Source organism: Pelodiscus sinensis, chromosome 1, assembly GCF_049634645.1.
Source record: "Pelodiscus sinensis isolate JC-2024 chromosome 1, ASM4963464v1, whole genome shotgun sequence".
Lineage (NCBI taxonomy): Eukaryota > Metazoa > Chordata > Testudines > Trionychidae > Pelodiscus > Pelodiscus sinensis.
The window spans coordinates 56,037,398-56,044,213 of record NC_134711.1 but is presented as its reverse complement, the minus strand read 5'-3'; the positions used below and the strand labels follow the sequence as shown (position 1 = coordinate 56,044,213).

Below are 6,816 nucleotides of genomic sequence, written 5' to 3'. Positions count from 1 at the left end.
CTCTTGGGCAAAATAACCCTCTTCCCCTCCACACATGCCTTTTTGTGCAAGAGTTCCTGCACAAAAAGGCATTCTTCCTTATAGAATGAGGATTACCAGTTGTGCAAAAATCCCTCTGATCTTTTGATTTACTTGCACAAAAATGCACTTGAGGTATGGATGCTCCATAGTGTAGACATAGCCTTATAAGAACCTAGGTAATCAAAAAATACTCCTGCCATTGTGTGCAACTATATTCATTTGGCATTGTTTAAAATACCTGATTTCTAAATTTTAATTTATTAATTGAGTCAGAGGGAACAAGTAATGCCATGTTATAAGTTAAACATTACTGAAGATGTTTGCTCTTGTAAAATGAACCAGGATCAATTTTAAGTCAGTCACTATTTAGCTAATCTGTAGTGATATGTAAATAGAAACTAATTTGCCAAAATAACCAGACCCAAGATTGGCATTAAAGCTAAATATGAGGAAAATAATGCAAGGAACACCTGTTGTCTTACAGCAGCATCTAGGAACCATACATAACTTGCATCCCATCGTGTTAAGTACTGTACATCCTAAAACCACTCACTACCCAAATGGCCAACTATCTCCAAAACCATACTGATTTCTGCCAGAAAATACAGCATTAACCTAGCCCAAAGCACTGTCCTTGCCATCATGGATGTCACCTCCCTATATGCCAACATTGCTCACTTTGACAGCATCACTACATGCCTCAGGTACCTACAAAATACAACACTTGGAAAAACACCTTAAATAAATTACCAGATAGCCTCATCCACAACAACTTCAAATTTAATGACACACTTTGCCCAAAGCATTGGAACAGTCATGGGTCCTAGGATGGTTCTCCCATAAGACAACCTTTTCATGGATCAACTTGAATAATTTCTGAGAGAAGGCACCACACAACTATGATGATTTGATATTTTCATCCTCTGGACAGCCAACTTAAAATCGCTCACATTTCTACCACAACTACAATCACCACCCATCTATCAAACTTTCTCTGGAACACTTCAGCACCACTGCGATAGGTTGAATCACAGAAGTTCCCAAGGACTTCACATCCCTCCCTCCCGCCCAGCTGACATGGGGTTGTCACCTGGTGGGCTGATCAAGCCATTGATCCCTTCCTGTCTCCTGTGGGGCTCTCCACAGCCCTGTTCTGCTGGTCCAGAAGCTCTGGTTTCTCTTAGCCAAAACATAGAGGTGCGGTTACCACCCCTCAGCAGAGCAATACAGACATTGAACCGGCTCAGTTAAAAGGCTGTTGATGACAACTAAGAACCCAACCCCAAAAAGGGACCAAGACCCCAATAAATCCATCTTACTCTTTATAAATGTTTTACACAGACAAATCTTATCAAGTCAGCCTTCTTTATCACAGCGGTTGCATGCCCCAGGTAACAATTATTTACACTGAGCTTGATAATACAAGTGTTTTTATTAAATATAAAAGGTAGGATTTAAAGTGACTATAAATAAAAACAGACCAAAGTAAGTTACTCTAAGCCAAAATAAACAAAACACACCAGCTAATCCTAATATACTGTACTAAGAAAATTTATTACATGCAAATTCTTACCCTAACAGTTGTTCTGATCATCTTTTTCACAAGCTAAGCAGCCTCCTTGCTTGGGCCCAATCTTTCTCCTGTTCAGTCTTAGGGTGTATCTACACTGTACCATTTTCCAAAATAACAGCCATCCACCAGGACCATTAGGTAGGGGTGCACATCCGGAAGGCCCTGAGGGAGAGTTTCTCTCAAAGACCCCAGTAACTCTCCCCAAGGCCTCCCCACTAGGGGCCTGTGCCTTGCCCCTATCTGCCTTTCCTCCAACAATCCCTCCACACTTCTTCCCTGCAGACACAATAAAAACACATTTTGTTTTGAAAAAAATTGTTTGTTTATTTGGGATAGAAGTAACTGAGGGGGGAGGGAGAGAACCTGGAAATGGGGAGGAGGAGTGAGAACCTTGGAGTGGGGAGGAGAGGTTCAGAGCTGGGGCTGAGAGTGGCGCGTGGCTCAGGTGTTTCTTCTGCCTCGTGTGCGGGGACCTCGGCAACCTTGGGAGTGGGGGAGTCCTGGGAGGATAGGGGGACAGGCAGCAGGGGGGCCTGGAGCGGGGTCAGGCATGGGAGGGGGAGCAGGGACTGGGACCGGTGCCAGGTAGGTCATGAGCTCCTGGATGGTTGCACACATGTTGTGGTCTGCTGCAGCAGCTTAGTCCACATCTGGGCCCGCCACTTTGTGTCATCCGGGACCTTCTGGGCCAGCGTCTGTTGCGTGTCCTGGAGGACGGAGATGTGCTCCCTCATGAGGTCCTCCTGGACCCTCTGACGACTGCAGATATCCTGGAATCAGGCGGCTGGCTCAGATGGTGTCAGTTGCCCCACAATCACAGCTGGTCTGGCTGGGGAGAATAAAGAGTGGTGCTCAGTAATCACTGGAGAGCCAGCAAGGGATATCAGTCCAAAACTGTTAACGTTTTCTCTGGCACCCTCCTCTTCATCGCTTTCATCACACTCACCTCCATTCCGAATGAGCAGCACTGAGCATTACCTACATGGCCAAAGCAGACACTATAGACCAACTTACTATCTGTCACCTGTTCCTTACCGATGATATACCTCTCGATCACCCTCACCCTCTTTGAGACGATCACCCAAGTCTCCCCTCTCTCCAACTCTCTCAGTGCATGCACACTATCATGCACATCATAGGAGTGCTTTCTCATCCAGATATTCCTCTCCTAACAGATTGGAATATCGACATCACAGGCCAACATATTAGTATGACTATCCTCCTCATGGTTCAACATGTCATCAATATCAACAGCCTGAATATTGCCCATCCTGGTGCCTCGGTCACGCGTCCACACGTAGACTCACAATCTCTCCCCAGCCAACTCATAGGCAGGAGGTTGCAGCCATACCTCCCACTTTTCCTCCCACAGCTCAGCAATCTGAACCTGAGGAGAGGCAATTATCCGAAATGGAAGAGCAGCCACCAGACATTTCACCGACTGACTTCTCCTCATCATCTCCTGATGAAGCAGTTATCTCCTCCAGATGACTTGAAGCAGTTTCAGGACCTGTTTAAAAGAATGGCTGCTAGTCAAGAGATACAATTAACAGAGGTGTAAGAAAAACAACATCAGCTTCTTAAAAACCTTCAGCCCTCCCAGTGTGCAAAGATTGCAATCCCAATAGATGAGGCCATTACGGAGGCTGCTGATGAGATCTGGCAGACTCCAGCATCAGTGCCTCCAACTAACAAATGCGCAAACAAAAAGTACTTTGTCCCTCCAAAGGGAACTGACTTTTTATTTTCCCACCCACGACCCAACTCTTTAGTGGTGGATGCCTTGCAACAAAGGTCCAAGCTTCCTCAATATAAAAACATCATTGTGGATAAGGAGACCAAACACATGGATATCTTTGGTAGGAAGCTTTACTCCTCTTCAACCCTGCTTCTCTGTATAGCTAACTATGCAGCCCTATTGTCAAATCACAACTTTGACAATTATACCAAGCTCACTACCCTCATGGAACACCTGCTGGATTCAAAGAGGCCTACATTAAAATCCATCATAGAGGAGCAGTATGTGTCAGCAAGAACCATCCTTCAAATAACTTTTGATGTAGCGGACACAGCAGCTTGTGCTACAGCAACACTGTAGTTATAAGGAGAGCCTCATGGCTACAATCTGCCGGGGTCCCTCACGAGCTACAGATGAAAGTGCTGAAAAGACCAATGAGGTCCTGCACTCAAATAAAGACTCGAGAACTACTCTGCGTACCTTGGGTATGTACATCCCGCCATACCGCCGTAAGCAGTACGTTCCATGTCAAAAACACCATGAGTTCTTATACTCAAAACAGCAACAGTGTGGCTTTGACCAATCATAAGCGAGACAACGGTCTCAGAAGAGACATCCTAAGAATGGCCGTAACACCAGCCACCAGTCAAACAAGCAGCAGGTTTGACTTATTGGTCGAGGGCTTGCAGAATCTCCCCATCACACATCATCACAAACAACCCATTCCTACCTTCCATGATCATTTAAGACCTTTTCATCACCACTGGGCTGTCATTACTTTGGACCAATGGGTCCTCGAAATTATAACATCAGGAAACACTATCCCATTCATGACATTACCTCCCCACTCTCCCCCTCACTCTTCAGGAACCCCTCTCACAAAGACTTGCTCAAAGAGGAGGTCCATCGTCCCCTTACCATTGGAACAATAGAGATGGTACCCGAGGATTTCAGAGGCAGGGGTTTTTACTCCCATTATTTTCTCACACCAAAAAAGATGGGAGGTTGAAGGCCTATTCTAGACCGTCGCAGATTAAATCGATATCTTCAAAAACAATTATTCAAAATGGTGACCCTAGCATCCATAATCCCAGCGTTTGAGAAAGGAGACTGGTTTGTAGCCCTCGACCTGCAAGATGCCTATTTTCATATCACTATATATCCTGCGCACAGATGATTCCTACTCTTCGTGTTGGGATAAGACCACTATCAGTACCAGGTGCAGCCCTTCAGCCTCTCTTCTGCACCCAGAGTGTTCTAAAAAACACTTACTGTGGCCACAGCCTGCCTGCTCAGACAAGCTGTAATTACCTTTCCTTACCTGGATGATTGCCTGATAAAAGGTTCATCTGCTATGGAGACAAACCAGATGATACTAATAACCAGACAAACATTCGAGCTTCTTGGTCTTATCCTCAACATCTAAAAATCAATGATACAATCTACACAGACTATGGAATTTATAGGGGCTCAATTAGACTACCACATCAAAAGCATATCTACCATTACAAAGATTCCAAGTGATCCAATACTTCATCTTTACTGTCTTGACCAGTCCTACAGTACCAATGCTTACTTGCCTCCAGCTCATGGGCCATATGTAGTCAATCACGCACACCTACACTTTCGATGCCTCTAGCACTGGCTTGCGTCTGTTTATATCCACCTCAGACGACATGTACTCAGGCAAGTTTCTCTCTCCCACTATTGTCCCTCAAGTGTTGGACTGATCCCAGCAATCTTCTGGCAAGTGTCTCATTCCATTGGGACCAACCTTTCACCCACATAACTACAGATGCTTCCCTCGTTGGATGGGGCACTCATATGGGCAGTATATCAATACAAGGATGATGGACAACTCGGGAGACAGCTTAACATATCAATTTACTGGAACTTAGAGCTGTCTTCAATGTATGCAAGCACTTTGTCACATGTATCTAGGTCACTACTATCAGAATATTGACCGACATCATAACAACAGTGTATTATATTAATCACCAAGGGGTGCCCAGTCCCATTCTCTATGTGCCAAAGAATGGAATTGGTACACCCGCAACAGAATCACTTTGATAGCTTCATACTTACCAGGCTTCAATAACATAATTGCTGACACTCTCAACAGGCACATTGCTCCAGAATATGGGTTCTCCAGCCCACCCGGAAGCTCCAGCACCGGGTTCTCCAGCCCATCTTCTATCGATGGGGTCACCCAAAAATAGACCTGTTCACTTCCTACAAGAATACAAAATGCTGACAGTACTGCTTCAGAGCTGGTATTGGACTAGGATCTCCGGTCCCCTTTCTCCTCAACTGGAAAGGGCCCCTCTTATATACATTCCCTACTACTCCTCTCATTCCCAAAGTCCTCAAAAAGATCAATAGAGATGAGGCAATGGTCATTCTCATAGCCTCCTTTTGGGCACAACAGACATGGTTACCTTATCTGTACTGGATGTCTCCTCAACCATCCTATCACCTTCCCAAGCATCACAACCTCATAACCCAGAACAGCGGAACCCTACTCCACCCACAGCCCCATGCCCTACACCTGATGGCATGGCTCATTGTTGATTCCACGAAGGGGAACTCTACTATTCGAACCAAGTAAAGATGTCCTCTTGCACAGTAGAAAACAATCTACTCATTCTACTTACCTTCAAAAATGGCATAGATTCCTTTCGTGGTGCTCTGATAAAGCATTGGACCCATGTGCAGCACCTCTACACAAAATTTTGGACTACATCTTGTTCCTGAAACGTGCTGGGTTGGCCTTGGCTTCCAGGGCTGGCTCCAGGCACCAGCAAACCAAGCACCTGCTGGCCAGAGAACTCCTGAACTTCTAACCCTTACCGCCCAACACGGGTCTCCCTGTGGCCGCCCAAGGCAATGGGCGGGACGGGGTGCGAGGGGCAAGTTGCACTCACAGCCCCACTGTGATTGGCTGAGGAGCCATGACCTCACGGTTCCTGGGTCGGGGCTGCCTCGCTGCCTTCCCTTGGCACCAGGGAGAAAAGTGCGCCCCCTCGTTAGCATGTGAGTGTGTCACGGCGGGGCGGGGCGGGGCGGGGCGGGGCAGCCCCAGCAGGAGTGCTGGCCAAGCACTGTTCCAATCACTTTCCCGGAGCAGCTGCCACTGCCCAGCACCCAGTGGCCGCGGAGCAGGAAATGCCTGAGGGAGCCTCCCATCCATGGAGCAGACTCCGGTACCCAGGGATAGTTCACGCTCCTCCGACTGGCACCAGCCAGTGTGGCCAGTGCGGCCCGACGTGCAGGGGGGCGCACCATGGGCTTTGAGAACAGCAGCAGCGCCGGAGCACTACAGCCCTGGTGGGCGAGCCGCTCTGTCCGGGCTGTGTGGGGCAGGCTGCACAGAGTGATCCGGGGCCGGGCAAGGGGCAGCCTGGGTCACTGCAGCCAGGGACCACGCTGGGAGCCACGTGCCTGTAGTCATCTCTCCACCTGCCTTGCACTTACTAGTGACCCC

The 6,816-nt window shown here is 47.4% G+C and overlaps 1 long non-coding RNA gene across 1 annotated transcript; it reads right to left on the bottom strand.

Annotated features, from left to right (window-relative positions):
• Window positions 1-1,918: 1,918 nt before the first annotated feature.
• On the bottom strand, window positions 1,919-5,624 carry LOC102462025 (uncharacterized). The gene is made up of 3 exons (XR_332295.4): window positions 5,418-5,624; window positions 2,946-3,104; window positions 1,919-2,423 (listed from the first exon to the last, which is right to left on the bottom strand). It is a non-coding gene; the product is annotated as an uncharacterized LOC102462025 (long non-coding RNA).
• Window positions 5,625-6,816: the final 1,192 nt, after the last annotated feature.